This window comes from Crocuta crocuta, unplaced genomic scaffold (genome assembly GCF_008692635.1).
Source record: "Crocuta crocuta isolate KB4526 unplaced genomic scaffold, BGI_CrCroc_1.0 scaffold282, whole genome shotgun sequence".
Taxonomy (NCBI): Eukaryota; Metazoa; Chordata; class Mammalia; order Carnivora; family Hyaenidae; genus Crocuta; species Crocuta crocuta.
Window position 1 is genome coordinate 5,377,151 of NW_027529174.1, and position 9,114 is coordinate 5,386,264.

The 9,114-nt window shown below is 36.9% G+C and overlaps 1 pseudogene; it reads left to right on the plus strand.

Annotated features, from left to right (window-relative positions):
- Nucleotides 1-4,054: 4,054 nt before the first annotated feature.
- Nucleotides 4,055-4,290, plus strand: LOC144226331 (MICOS complex subunit MIC10 pseudogene; annotated as a pseudogene).
- The last annotated feature ends 4,824 nt before the right edge of the window (nucleotides 4,291-9,114 follow it).

Here is a 9,114-nt window from a genome sequence, read left to right on the forward strand (position 1 = left end):
CTTGAGAGCACTATTTTATTTCTCTTCAAGCCTCTCTGAGGGAGTATTATGTTCAGAGCCAGCCTTTTAACAAAGCATTATATTTAATCTTTTTACCACTTTGATCTTTTTCTCTAAATATCATTTTCATTATTCCAAGTTTCATTTTGCCTTTTCTATATACCCTTTATAAAATCGTCAGTAAGAGATAAAGAGCACATTAAATGCTGTGAAGCTCCAACCTGGCTTTAATAAAGAAAGAAATGTGGGAGCCCTAATGGAAGGTCACTGCATTGTGAGAAAAGTGGATTCATAGTGGGCGTGGATTTCTTTTTGCATACATGCTGGATGTGGTGCCTGGTCGAGACTGTAAGAAAAATGGCAAGCTCCATCCCTGTAATTTATCAGGATGACGTTTCTTATACTAAAGATAGTCAGACTATAACAAAAGATCTGTTCATGTCATCAGAGTCCCCAAAAGAGAGGAAGAGAGTGGGGCCAAAAAACAACTTGAAGTAGTAATGGCTGAAAAAATTCCCAATTGGCCAAAAGATCTAAGTCCATAGATGTAAGAAGCTGAGTGAATCCCAAACAGGATCAGCCTAAAGGAATTAAGACCAAAATACATTATAGTCAAACTTCTGAAAAATAAAAGCAAAGGAAAATATCTTAAAAGTAATAAGAGGGAAACAAAACCTTACGTAAAGGGGGAAAGCCAATGGAGGGATGTTTGGTTTCTCATCAGAAACCATGGAGGCCGGTGCACAACATTTTCCAAGTGTTGAAAGGTGAAACTATGAACTCAGAACCCTATTCCCAGTGAAAATGTGCTTCAGGAATGAGAGAAATCAAAACTTCCTTAAGTGAAGGAATTAAGAGAAAATATCATCAGCATACCAACCCTAAAAGAATGACTAACTAAAGTTTTCTAAACAGGAAAAAAAAAAACAGTAAAGGAAGGAACTTGGATCATCAGGAAGAAAGAAGGAACACAGCAAACATACTAATAAATACAATAGACTTTTTTTCTCCTCTTGTGTTTTCTAAATTATTTTTGATGGTGAAAGCATAAAGTATAATGCTGTCGCTATGCTTTTAAGTACATGTATATAAAATATCTATAATACTTTAAAATTGGGAAAAATAAAGGGACTTTAAGGAAAGTAAATTTTAATTAATTTTTTAACTCTTTTATTTATTTTTGAGAGACAGAGCATAAATGGGGGAGGGGCAGAGAGAGAGAGAGAGATACAGAATCTGAAGCAGGTTCCAGGCTCCGAGCAGTCAGCACAGACCCTGCTGCCGGGCTCGAACCCACGGACCGCGAGATCATGACCTGAGCCGAAGTCGGATGTCTAACAGACAGAGCCACCCCGGCGCCCCAAGGAAGGTACGTTTTCTATACATCATTTGAACTGGTAAAATTGAACACCAGTAGATTGTGTTGACTTTTGTATATATAAAGTAATATGTACAGCAACCACTAAAAAAATCTTTATTAATATACAGTCAAAATTACCATAGATAAATAAAAAATGTTCAAGTAATCCAGAGAAAGGAAGGAAAAAGGAAAAACAGAGAGATGGAAAATAGCTTAACTAATAAAATAAAAATTTTGATGGCACACTTATGCACTAACATCAATAATTATGTTAAATGGAGATTGTCCAGGGGCACCTGGGTGGCTCAGTAGGTTAAGCATCCAACTTCGGCTCAGGTCATGATCTCGGAGTCCGTGGGTTTGAGCCCCGCATCCGGCTCTGTTCTGACAGCTCAGAGCCTAAAGCCTGTTTCAGATTCTGTGTCTCCCTCTCTCTCTGCCCCTCCCCAGCTTGTGCTGTCTCTCTCTGTCTCAAAAATAAATAAACGTTAAAAATTTTTTTTAAATTAAAAAAAATAAATGGAGATTGTCCAAACACACAAATTAAAAGACAGAGATTGACAGAGTGAATTAAAAAACAGGACTCCACTATATGCTGTCTAGAAGAAATTCACTTCAAATATAATGGTATAGGCCTGTTGAAACCAAAAGGATGGAAAAAAATGTAAACATTAATCAAAGGAAAGAAGGGGTGGCTATTTTAATATCAAATAAAGTCAACCTCAGCGCAAAGAAAATTATCAGAGGCAAAGAAGAAGGAAGGGGTAGTTATTTTAATATCAAATAAAGTAGACCTCAGAGCAAGGAAAATTGCCAAAGGCAAAAAAAAAAAAACATAGGTAATGATAAAAAGGCCAATCCACCAAGAAAACATAATTCTAAGTGTTTATTCAACAGCGCTACAAAAAATATGAAGCAAAACGGATAGAACGGAAGGGAGAAACAGACAAATCCCCAGTTCCAGTGGTGACTTCAGTGCCCCATTGGAATGACTGAAATAAATAGAACAAAATCAGCCAAGATATGGAAGAACTCAATGCCATCTACCCAAGATAGAATTGATATTTCTAGAATCCTCTACCCAAAATAGCAGGTTACCTATCATTGCTCATGTAATACATATCAGGACAGACCACATCCTGGACCATAAAACAAACCTCAACAAATTGAAAAGAATGGAATTCATGCAGTATTGAGAGTGTTTTCTCAGACCACACAGGAATTAAACTAAAAATCAATAAAAGAGATAATAGGAAAATCTCCAAACACTTTAAACAGCACACCTCTAAGGAACTGAGGGATCAAAGAGAAAATTTCAAGGGAAATTTAAAAAATACATTGGATGAAAATGATAATACAGTGTATAAACTTGTGTAAGACTATTTTAGTTCTGCGAGATGAGTAAGTTCTAGAGACCTAATATACAGTAATATGCCTATAGTTAACAATACTCTATTGTATAGATAAAATTTGCTAAGAAGGTAGACCTTAAGTGTTCTCCCCACCTCCACACACACACAATGAAAATGGTGACAAAATGAAGTGATAGATGTTAATTAGCTTAATTGAGGACATTATTTCACAGTGTGTGTGTGTATATCTCAAAATATCAAGTCATATACCTTAAGTAAATACAATTTTTATTTTTTATATGTCAATAAAACTGAAAAAAAAACATGTGGGACACAGTTAAGCAGTACTGACAGGGAAATGTATAGCAATGACTGCATACATTAGAAAAGAAAAAAACTCCCAAATATATAGGCTACCATTGAAAAGAAGAGTAAATTAAACCTAAAATAAATAGAAGGAAGGGAATAATAAAGAGTTAAAATCAATGAAATTGAAACAGAAAAACAATAGTGAAAATCAATGAAAGAAAGAGTTGAGTCTTGGAAAAGACAAATAGACAAACGTTCAGCAAGACTGACAAAGACAGAAGACACAAGTTGTCCGCATCAGGAATGACACAAAGAATGTCACTACAGGGGTGCCTGTGTGGCTCAGTCAGTTAAGCATCCGACTATGGCTCAGGTCACGATCTCACGGTTTGTGGGTTCGAGCTCCATGCTGGGCTCTGTGCTGACAGCCAGCTCAGAGCCTGGAGCCTGTTTCAGATTCTGTGTCTCCCTCTCTCTCTGACCCTCCCCTTTTCACGCTGTCTCTCTCTCTCTCTCTCTCAAAAATAAATAAAACATTTTAAAAAAAGAATATCACTACAGACACTGCAAAACCCAAAAGGATAAAAGGGGGATACTCTGAATATCTCCACACACATAAATTCAATGTTTGTTGATGACAAATTTGACATCATGTTGATATTGCGATGATAAACTCATTCCTCAAAAAACACAAACTACAGAAACTCAGCCAATATGAAATAATTTGAATAGCTCTAAAACTATTAAGGAAATTGAATTTGTAATTTTGGAATTCCCCCCCCAACGAAATCTCTAGGCACAAACAGTTTCCCTGGAGAAATCTACCAAAAATGCAAGGAAAAATGAAACCAATTCTGCACAATCCCTTCCACCAAACAGAAAAGGAAGGAATACTTCTTAACTTATTTGATAAAGGTAGTATTACCTTGATACTAAAGCCAAATGAATACAGTACATAAAAAGAAAGCGACAGATCAATATTCTTCATTAGTATATAGATACAGAAGGAAAGGAGGAGCTGTGGGTGGGGAACATGTGAGATTACGAGCTAGGCAGGAAGTGGGACCCATGTGTGGCAGAAGTGGTTGTGAAGATAGGAACTGGTTTTGGATTACGACTTGTTTTATCATTTCCCTGCTTTAATAGAAGAATGCGGCCATTAGTCTTTGGTTCTGGTATGGGATGGGAATGGCCTACTCCAATTGTCACATGATTTTCAGGCACCGTTATCTTCTACAGGGAAAATCCATCAAAGAGCAGGAGCAGTGACTTACACCTGAGAACATCCCAGAGGGAGGAAAAGAGAAATCTTGTTTATTCCTCAGGAATACTGAAGTACCCTGGAGTAAGCTAACATTCTTCCATAATGATGGTATCAGTAATGCTTTAAACTTCACACATTGTTTATGGATTTGAAACTACGTTTGTGTTTTGTTTTGTATTTTCTCTCTGGAAATTGCAAGGAGGTAGTCTTAAAAGAAATATATTAAAAATAGGGAATATAGATCTAGATATAATACCAGTATAGGTATAGATATATAGATACAAAATATCCTTGATATAATATTTACAAATAGAATTCATAAAACATGTAGTCACTGAAATTAAAATTATAATGCCACTTATAAATGCAGGGGTGCGGTAGTAGAAATACTTAGGTACAAATTTAACAAAACATGTATAGGACTTGAATGCTGAAAACTACAGAATGCTGGTGAAAGAAATCAAAAAAGATCTAAATAAATGAAGAGATATAACTTGTTCATGGATTGTAAGACTCAATAGCAAAGATGTCCATTCTCCCCAAATTCATATATGCAGTGAAATTTCTATCAAAATTCCAGCAAGGTTTTTTGGAGATAGCAATAACATTCCAAAATTCATATGGAAAGACAAAAGAGGTACAATAGCTAGAACCCTTTTTGAAAAATAAAAATAAATTGAGAAGAATCAGCTTATTTCATTTCAAGAAGACTTATTAAATAGTTACAGTTATCAAGACTGTGTGATATTACCAGAGGGAGCAACACAGACATCAATGGAACAGAATAGAAACCCCAGAATTAGATCTCCCAAACTATGCCCTACTAATTTTTCTTTTTACAAAGGTACGAAAGCAATTCAATGGAGGAAATGATGCTGGAGCGAATGAATATCCATAGGCAAAAAAAGTGAGCCTTGACCTAAGTCTCATACCTTACACAGACATTGACTCAAAATGGATTGTAAGCTTACATGCAAAACTATAAAAATTTTAGGAAAACTAATCAATGAGAACCCTTCAGCATCTAGAGCTATATACACAGAGTTCTTACATATAACACCAAAAGCATGATCCATCAAAGGAAAATTGATAAATTGAACTTCATTGAAATTAAAATTTCTTCTTGATGAAAGACCCGGTTAAGAGGTGGAAAAAAAATAAGCTACAGACTGGCAGAAAACATTTTCAAACTATATACCTAACAAAAGGCTAGTATTTAAAAACATAAAGAACTCTAAAAATAGTAAAAACAAAAACAAAAACAAATAACCCAATTAAATCACAGGCCAAAGAAAGACCTAAGCAGACATTTCACCAAGTGGATGTACAGATGGTAAATAAATACATGAAAGGATGCTCAACACCACGGGACTTTGGAAATGGAAGCTAAATCCACAAGATATCACCACATACCTATCAGAATGACTAAAGTCAAAAATAGAGAAAACACAAAATGCTAGTAAGGATGTGGAGAAACTGGATCATTCATACACCGCTGGATGGAATATACAATGGTACAGCCACTCTAAAACAGTTTGACAAGTTCTTTCAAATCTTAATATGCAGCTAGGACACCTGGGTGGTTTAGTCAGTTAAGCATATGATGCTTGATTTTGGCTCAGGTCACAATTTCACAGTTCATGGAATCAAGCCCTTCTCTCTCTCTCTCTCTCTCTCTCTCTCTGTCCCTCTCTCTCAAAATAAATAAATAAACCTAAACAAATATTAATATGCAGCTTCCAATCAACCCAGAAATTGTACATTGCAGCATTAAGCCCCGAGAAATGAAGACATATTTACAGGGAAACCTGTACACAAATATTTATAGCAGCTTCATTTGTGATGGCCCCAAACTGGAAACAACTTGGATGTCCTTCAAGGGTTGAATAGTTAAACAAACTGACACATGCATACTGTGTAGGACTGCACAGTAACAAGAAGGAAGAAAGTGTTAATACATGTAACAACCCCCATCAGTCTCCATAGAATTATGCTAAGTGAAAAAACAAAATCCAAGAAGTTTACATACTCTATGGTCCCAATGATATAAAATTCTTGAAATGGCAGAATTCTAGAAATGGAGAACAGATTAGTGGTTTGGGGGGTTAAGGAGGGAGGAGGGGCAAGAAGGAAGTGAATGTGGTTATAAAAGGGCAACATGAGCGATCCTTGTGGTCATGGAAATGTTCTGTATTGACTGTATCAATGTCATCATTGTGGCTGTGATATTGCACAGCAGTTTTGTAAGATGAGAGAAATTGGGTGACAGGTGCATTGGATCCCTTCCATGTTATTTCTTCACAACTGCATGCAAATCTATAATTGTCTCAATGTTAAATCTGTTATTTTAATTTAAACCTATTGAGACCTATTAAACTAATAGGCTTAACTTTGAAAATCCAATTATGAGAGGTTTCAACAGTATCTAATCAAAAGATATTTACTGAGTACTTACTATGATCAGGAACCATTTTAGGAGCTAAGGATACATCAGGAATCAAAGAGACCAACTCCTTGCTCTCATGGGGCTTATAGTCTAATATAGAAGAGAAAAAAGTAACAAAAATAAACTCATCCTGTTCAGCATTTGGCAAGTGTTATTACTGAAAATAAAACAATTTAAGGAGGCTGTGATTGGGGAAAGAATAAGAGGTTTGTTTAGGGAAGGTGATCCAGGCCAGTGTCTCAAGAGAAGATGTCATCTGTGTGGAGATTTAAGACAGTTTGATTTGGGACATGTTGCACTGGAATGCACTGGGTATACGAATCCAGGTAGAGATGTCCAGAGGTAGAAGAGAGACATAGATTTTGGAATCATTTTCATGGGGACGAATATGTAGTAGCCACGCAAGCAAATGAGGTACCTAACAGTGAGGCCATAGAGAGGACAGAAAGAATCAAGCACATCATCTTCATGAGTCAACCTGAACATTCTTCCCCTTTTTGTGAATCTCGCTTTACACTGCGCTGAGCTGGACCTTCTCGGCATTCTCTGTGACTCCTTTTCTTCCAGCCCTCCTAGCACTGGAGTTTATCAGCCTTCAGCCTTTGGGGTCCTGTCTCCTTTATCTCCACTAGACACTTGGAAATCTCATCTAACCTCAACCCTTCTCCTGAGCTCCAGGTTCTTACATTCCACCGCGTATCATCACTCCATTTCAGTAGCAACCTCATTTTCTGGAATTAAATTTGGCAACATGGGTATGGATAGAGCAGAAACGCAGGAAATTTCTAACAGATCCTAAGGTCTGGTATCTTCAGTCAGAGCATCTTGGCCCCAAATTTTCTCAACAGGTTTTCCTTTAGGTTTCCTTCAAAGTCTTTCTGTTCCCATTGACATAAATATTGTTTGTTTACTTTATTTTTAGCCTATGGTTTACAGCTGCTCCAGAGCAAAAAATATATGTATAATACGGTTACAGAAAATGCAGTAACAGAAATGGGTGGGATGACCTTGTTACTTCCTTTTCTAGTTTTGTTTCAGTGGTTCTTATACAAAAAATGGATTTTCCAGAGGCAGATTTCATCTCCTGAAATAATTCCTATACCAAGCTCCATATACCTTTTATTCTGAAATGTATGCATATTCTCTGCTCCATAGTGAGCCATTTCCAAGCAGTCAAAGATATCTCACATAATTAAAATACTTCCAAATCACTTTACCATTTGGTCAGTTTCATGGATCCTATATATTCAGACTAAAAATCCACATCAACATCTTCATTTTGTAGAACCGCTGTATTTTGAACAGAGAGCATTTATTGCTTTCTACGGAAATTGTTGCATGTCTTGAGAAAAAGATCATGGATCCCCCCCCGCCCCCGCCATTTGTATCTTCAAGGGCAGTAAAGTGTGTATTATGTATCTATTCCTGTGCAACAAATTACTTCAAAACTTGGTGGCTTAAAGCAATGATATTCATCATGAAACAACTATATTCTCATTGTTTCTGTGGGACAGAAATCTGGGCATGGCTTAGCTGGGTCTTGTGAATCAAGGTCACTCAAAAGGTGAAATGAAACTGTCAACCTGGAATGCAGTTGACACAGGGCTGAACTGCGGTAGAATATTCTCCTGAGTTCACACACAGGATTCACTTTCTCACCTCATGAATCTCTCCATGGGATAGCTAGTTCACAATATGGCCACTTATTTCACCAGGCTGAGCAAGTGAGAAGGGAGAGAGAGAGAGAGAGAGAGAGAGAGAGAGAGAGAGAGAAAGGGGCAGAGAATGAGAGCAAGACAGAAGTCAGTCTGTTGTAATCTAGTTTTGTAAATGACATTCCATCACTTCGCACTGTTCTTTTGGTCAGAAGCAAATCACTTGGCCCAGCCCACACTCACGTGAAAGGGGATGTGTAAGTGCAGAGTGCCAAGAGGTAGAGATGGGAGACATTTTAGAAGCAGACTTCCATAGAATGCTGGGTATTTGTTGAATGAATGAATAACTGGATAAATGAGGTTAAATGGTCTGATGCCAATTATTATGAAAGAACAAACCATATGCTACCCTTGACAAACTCAATCCATTTGGTTGACACTTCTCTGTCAAAGCACCTTTTAATGAAGGTCCATTCTTGGAAGGGTCTAATTGTTAGAAAGTAGGATGTTCTTACAGCTTCATTGAATCAGGAGGGCATGGAGAAGGCACTTCTTTAAAATATTGATTTGTGTTTCATTGAGTTCTGCCAGTCTGACGGTGGAAATTAAGCATTTCCAGTGAGCCATTATTGACCCACTCAGAAAGATTCAGGCTTAAAAAAATCTTGGGTTTGTAAAAAAAAATATTTCCTTGATTAAACATAAAAAGATTATTATCAGCACCCCCC